Raw genomic sequence first — 7,392 nt, 5'->3', positions numbered from 1 at the left:
GTTGTTGCCAGAACTCATCCTAAGGAGATGGGAAGAATTTTCATTGTAGTGTTTCTGTGATAATAGTAAGCATTCTAGTTATCATTAATGATTAACGGTTAAATAAATGATACTACATCAATTAATTGAATTATCTCCCCATTAAAATTATTTTTAAAAGTTCTCTAATGACATTAAAAATGTTCAAAGTATATTAAGTGGGACAAAGGGACAAATCAGAATACAAACCAATTGCATAATTGAATTTTGTGTAAATAAGTATGTACATTCCACACTTGTGTGTAAGTGTATTCTTACAATAAATCAAATTAGAATATGAATGGCGATGCAGTTGTAGAATGGCAGTGAAAATACATCTCAACTTCTTCTCTACACATTTTTGTATTTGCCTGATTTTCTTTTTTTTTTCCATGTTAGGCACATAAAGACTCATTCCATCTCTATTAACATTTTTAAATGAATGTTGAAAATTAAATACACTTTTGCATTTATAGAAATAATAAATTTTTCTGGTTTAACATCTTGTGATATTCTTCAATTTGAATTATCCTTTTACTATTAGATAGAAAACATATCAGATAGTAACTGATAAGAACAGATACTATACTTGATTTTGATTTTGGCCAAAAGGCTGAAAAGCCATCTAGTTATTCTTTTATTATTGTGATTATCTCCTCCTTCTACTAATGAATCATTTTGAATAGCTAATATAAGTGCATGGCACAAAATTCAGAAGGTACAAAGACATAGATAGTGAAAGTCCATCTTTCTTCCTCCTCTGCCTTGCATCCACCTAACTCCCCTCCTTAAGGCAACTGATGTTATCAGTTTCTTGTTTATCATTACAGTTATGGTTTATACATTTTGGAATAACCCCCCAACACACACACACACACACACACACACACACACACACACACACACACACCATTCTGTACTATTCTGCATATTGTTTTTCTCACTTAATATTTATTTGATGTATTTTCATATCACTACACATACAATTGTTTCATTGTGTTTAATGACTCTATAGAATTCAGTATCAATGTAATGCGATTTATTAATTTTTCCTGTTATGATGGGCAATTGGGTAGTTTTTAGCCAATTTGCATTTACAAATAATGATGTAACTAGTAACCAAACTAGTAAACTAAAACAAACAGTTTTTTAGTTTTGAAAGTTATTATCAAATTACCTTTCATAGCTTTATACCATTTATAATCCCATCAGCAACAAATGGTGTGCTGATTTCCCCTTGACAATATGGATGTGATCAAGCTTTTTGTCTTTGTCAATATGGAGATGAAAAATGGCATCTCACTGTAGTTTCATTTATTTATTTATTTTTTAAAGATTTTATTTATTTATTTGATAGAGAGAGACACAGCGAGAGAGGGAACACAAGCAGGGGGAGTGGGAGAGAGAGAAGCAGGGTCCACACTGAGCAAGGAGCCTGATGCAGGGCTCGATCCCAGGACCCTGGGATCATGACCTGAGCCGAAGGCAGACGCTTAACGACTGAGCCACCCAGGCGCGCCTCACTGTAGTTTTAAAGTGTACTTCTCTTTAAGTGTGAGGTTGAGTTTTTCATATGTTTAACAGTCATTTGTATCTCATTTTGAAGCTGTAGTTTGTAGCAGAGTATGATCTGACTTTGCATCCCAATTCATGCCTTGTAGAGTCCAGAACATGGCTTTTATATCTCCACTTGCTGTGGAGATATACACTCAACCTCCAAAGGCAGACACCTAATGACCGAGGCATCCAGGCGTCCCTATCGTATTTTTTAATTGGTCTCCCTGTTGATAAAGACTTTGGTTAGTTATAATTGGGGGCTACTATAAACAACGCTGCAGTGGACATCCTTGTACATTTATTTTGGCATACTTCTACAAGTCTAAGTTCCTAACAGCGGATCAAAGGGAAAGTACATTTTAAAAACTTGATGGTGAGCGCGCCTGGGTGGCTCAGTCGGTTGAGCCTCTACCTTCGGCTCAGGTCCTGATCCCATGGTCCTGGGATCGAGCCCTGCATCGGGCTCCCTGCTCTGTGGGGCGCCTGCTTCCCACTAGCTTCCCACTTCCCACTAGTTCTATCCCCACTTGTGCTCTCTCTCTCACTATCTCTGTCTCTCTCTCTCAAATAAATAAAATCTAAAAAAAATAAACAAATAAAAAACTTGATGGTGAGATTTTCTAGAAAGGTTGCCCAGTTTACCTACCCACCAGGAGTGTGTGAGAGTGCCTGTTTCCTGTTGGTAGTAGAGAATCTTGCCTCTTCCAGGAGCCCTTTGACATCTGCCGTGTTGAGAGAGCAAGTCCAACCCCTGCGCTGGGGGCAGCAGCTGGCCCCCTCCATAGTCTGTGCCTCCTCCACTCTAAATCTCCTCACTGTTTGTGAGGTGACAGTCCCAGTGTGGGAGCCAGCAGCCTCTCTTTTGGGTATAGGAAGCACACACTAGATATCCCTTATCACTTTAGCATGGTTGTCCTGACTGTCCCAAGGTGAGAGAGTAAAGAACCACATCCTCTGGCTCTTTCAGGTGAATAAGGCATATAGACAGAAGACCCGCTCCTGCTGCCCAGACAAAGATTCAGACAATCCCAGAGCAGGTGAGACTCTCCTGGTTATGTGCATCTTCACCCCTGCGTGTGGGTCTTCCCCATCTGTACTCCTGTCTGAGTGCTATGGAATACCTGGCTTTGGGCTCTGGACACCAAGGCTGCACTTGGCATGTTAGAGGCATCTGGTCCGTTGCTGATGCGCTCACCCTTCCTTGCTGGTCTGTCATTTGCTAATGTTGGCTCTTCTGCAGCCCGGTGTCTTCTTGGAGGCGCTTTCCTGAGGGAACATGCTATCACCAACTCTATTTTTATTTTTCTCTTTTTGATCCTCATGTTTAGCTGAATGAATCTACCAGCTTTCTCAGGCGTGGGAGATACTGAATGACGGCAGCCAGGGTAAATGCATCACCCTCTTTCTGAATCGTCTGCCATGGTTAGATATCACTGTGGCTCTCCAACAGTGGTCCACTAAACTCTGTCATGTGGCACAATCCTTGCTGTCCCAGCCTGCAGACCCAGTCACCAAGCTGCCAACCCATGGTTCTGGGGCCAGGTGACGGGGCTAGGAAGATGGCCGAGCTCTGTGCTTGTTCTCTGGCTGACTGCCCCTGGTGTTCCTTTCTCCTGCCGGCTGCACATGACAAAGTCAGAAAAACCAAGAAGCAGACAGCAGAGAGACCCAGAAACTTTTGATGAGAGAAGGAAGTAAAAGTGAAGATGATATGGTTGTGCTTGGTGGCCTGTGGTTTCCCTGGGCCCTGTTGATGCAGCCACCTTACCTTTCTTCCTGCAGCTTCAGTTCCAGCAACTCAAAGCCTCTTGGCCCTGGCTCCCAGAAGAACCCTGGTCTCAGGGGTGGGTCCTAAGGGTTCTCTTAGGAATAGTAACAATGATTATATCTAAACGAATATTTGGAACAGTAACATGTGCCGAGAACCTTAAGCATTTTACATGTTTCAAATAATATAAACCTCAAACCACCCTGTGTGCTAGATTTTATTTTCTCCCCTTTTTTCAGATGGGGAAATTGAGGCACAGGAAATTAATCTTCCTGAGACTATAAATCAAAAATATAGTATTCAACCCCAAGACATGTTTGACTCCCATGAATTTAGTTTAGTCCTCTAAATGGTGGTGGACATTGTTTCTATAGCTTTTATAACACTAATAAATTAATCAACTAATAAACTATTTAACACATCACACTAATAAATGAATTAACATATGAAGTATTTAGCATATCAAAGTTGAAAGGATATCCAGCCTCAGTCTACCCTAAATCCTTGGAATTTGATAACCCAAGGCTCGTGGACATTTCCTAGGTTTTAATATTCGTGTTGGAATTCTCCCTAAGAGAAAAATATCAAGATTTATTACTATTATTGTTGATGTTTCTTAAATAACCCGCAGAACAAATAACATAATAATGAAACCACGTTCAGTGATTAGCTGCTAAAGCATACCCTCTTTCATTGCACAAAAATGCTCTTCTGCATTGATAATGACATGTTATGTAAAATAATTTGTGACCTCAGCTTATAACTAGTCTGCCTGTAATTAACATTACTGAAGAACTCTAAGTCCTAACCATATTTTCAATGGAAGGGGACATATTGAGGAGGGAGAAAAATTCATCTTAATTATTTTTAACAGCTTTGTTATACTTTTTTCCATAAGACTCTATTTAATAGTGTTTTCATTTTATAACACTCTACATTTTAAAATATATATTTACTAACAGACTCCAGCAGTGTGATTAAAAACTTAAGAAGTTATTTGAAGCAAATATTAGTATTTAAAATATCTGTAAGTACACACATAAGAATGATGTCGTCTTTTTTTCAAAATCAATGTTTTCTATGCCAGCTAAATGAATTATAAAATTATCAATTAAGTCTCTGATATTTCCAAAAATGAACTTATCTGATTTCAACCATATTCTGAATAAATCCAAATTCTTTGAAAATTATATCATATGACAACCCAATATATATGTTATCAGCAGAAGTCTGATTTCATATTTTTTTAATGGCCAACTTCTTATGTACTGCCAATGTTAGAGTAGGCTCTAGTGCATCGAGACTTCCCTCGACTGCAAACAAAAGTATAGTGAGCAGCCGGGGATCTATTTCAAGCTCTCAATTCCATCCCTGTGGGGCCCTTTCAGTAACAGATGCAAAATTTCTTTCTCATTTCATATCTTCTATTTCATATTTTTCTAAATTAACATTTCTCGAAAACACAGAAGTTTGTCACATTAGTCTGAAAACAGAAATGCAAACTCCAAAATAAATTTGACAGCACAAATTGTTCTGTAACTGAGCTTATAGTTTTTTTTTATTATAATTCTAAGACTTCTGACAAATTTTTCATCTGAATATGTGTGTGTATACATACATATGCTTGTATATTATGCATTTTTTTAGAAACAGTGACAATTACACCAATAACAATCAATTTTTTCTTCCCTGCTTTTAGGGAAGAAGAGTAAATAAAGCATCAAGGACCCTGAGAAAATTATACTTTTCCTATGGGGTCCAAAATTAGTGAAATGGATATCTAAGAGAATTTTATACGTGAAATAACAGCAATGTAATTAAAATCTGAGCATAAACCTCAACTTATTTTGAAGTAACTTTTAGTTTTTAAGGTGATGAAAGACTTCCAAGTTCTAATGGCACTAGTTTTATATTAACAGATTGAATATTAGAATGAATTACAACTGCTCCAAAATTCTGATGTAAGCTAAAAGAATCAAAATGGAATCAAAGTGTATTTTCTTTAAATGCAAAATAATATACAAACTATGGATATGCTTAAACATGTGCATTGTATCTGTGTGTGATATGTATATAATTTTATAAAGTGTGCTTATATAAATATAATTTTCCAATGATTTCACTCAAAACTGTTTACTAAAACTGCTAAAACAATAAAAAATACATTTATATTTAACTCCACTTCAAGTTTTAAGATAATTGCATATAAATATAAACATAGAAATACTAAGACATTCATTACTTACTGTTGTTTATAACCTTATAATTTAAGATTAAAATTATTTCAATAGTCTTAATTTTGACACTATATTTGCCATGGTAATCAACTAAACCAAGAATCCACCTGGGAGTATCAGGCTTTCAACAAAGAAAAATGCTTGTGATTAACATGCCCAAATATTATAGCATTTGAAAAAATAAAAATGCAACATATGTAAATAGAAATGACAGAATAATTTGTCCCAAAGCACACATCTCAAAAAATCTAAAGGAATAGCAAATGAAACTTAAAGATCAACTCTATAATAACTCAGTATTATTTTTCTTAAAAAAACAGAGCAGTATAGATCTTAAATGATGTTAACATACATCACCAACCCAGCTCCCAGAAAAATCACAAGATTCAAGTCTCCTTTGCTACCAGCATGTATTTGTCTCCCTTCCAATATTTGAATTGATCTTTATTTATTCAGCATAAATTACTGTGGAAATGTTTTAATGAAAAATAACAAAATCCAAGAACAAAAAAAATAGCTGGTTATGTAATATGCTATTTAATCTTTTTAAATGAAGCCTCATTTTAAAAATAAATAGACTAAAGACAGAGTAGTTAATTATATGCATTCTCTTGAGTTAGTTCTTTATGATTTGACAACTTGCACGGCAGCTGTTCCTGTAAATATGACAATAAATTTCTAAATCTCCAGAGAACTGGTAAATACAGGCAGATGCACTTAACTGCTGGTGGGCAACAAAAGTCAGACTGCAGGAAACTGTGGCACTAATGTAGCTCTTGATTAATCTCTAATTACAGTTTTGTCATCTTAGCAGGGAGACAAAACTATATCACTTCCTAAATAGGCAAGCAGCATTTTGGCACCTAGCAACCGGCAGTTCATTCCTATTAGCTGCAGTGGACCCGATGCTGTTACAGGGGAGGTGGTTATGGATCACTGCTCTATTATTTATGGAGCAGCATTTCCAGAGGCCTTCACAACAGTAGATAAATTAGCAGCTTAATAGGCCAGCACTAACTAAAAACAAGGCATAAGCTGAAACATCAAGTATGAAATTAAAATGTGACTTGCCCGTAATGTTTGCATCATACATGGAAAGAAATGCTCATTTTTTTCTGTTAATTATTCAACAAATAGAGCATGAATGTGAGCATATTAATGAAAACCATATAAACATCTTTTCAGTCATTTCATATTGTTTTTATAAAGTATTTATATTAAATCTTTCTGAGAGATATTTTTAAAAATTCATTTTCCTCCCCCTTATGGGATTCTCTTGGTTTCATTCTTAAGCCCAGGGATGATAGGTGGCAAGCATTAATTAGAACTAGTGCAGTCACAAGAGAGCCCTAAGTATCTGTGTAAAAGTGCCTTATTAAGCTCAAAATGGGCAAATGAGGCTGATTCTCATCATGCTTCCACATCCCTTTCACTTCAGGTGCAATGAAAAAGTCTAAGAAATGACCTCACACCTCTGTCTGTGTCAGTAATTTGAAGGGAGATATAAAATTCTTAAGTATTTTTTTCAAAAGGCAATCCATAGGCAGGTTTACTTAATTAAAATTAATGGAACATCTTCCTTAATCTTGATAGTAGTGACTCTATTATTAATGTGATCCTGCTCAGGAGATCCAAAATGTAATATGCCAAATGATTTTTTTCTCATTTCCTCCAATTTTACTAAAAATTGTTTTTAAATAAAATGGCATGATACATATTTTTAAAGCATCCCCTTGTATTTTTTAATTATAATTCCTATAGGAATTTCATCCAAATGAAGATGTCCTATATTTACATCACTGCATGACTTCA

General features: G+C 36.0%; 1 pseudogene; it reads right to left on the bottom strand.

The window, feature by feature from the left end:
* Nucleotides 1-525: 525 nt before the first annotated feature.
* On the bottom strand, nucleotides 526-643 carry LOC113930106 (annotated as a pseudogene).
* Between the last annotated feature and the right edge of the window lie 6,749 nt (nucleotides 644-7,392).

This window comes from Zalophus californianus, chromosome 5, assembly GCF_009762305.2.
Source record: "Zalophus californianus isolate mZalCal1 chromosome 5, mZalCal1.pri.v2, whole genome shotgun sequence".
Taxonomy (NCBI): domain Eukaryota; kingdom Metazoa; phylum Chordata; class Mammalia; order Carnivora; family Otariidae; genus Zalophus; species Zalophus californianus.
Note: the sequence above shows the minus strand (reverse complement) of the source record. Positions and strands in the feature narration are given on the sequence as shown.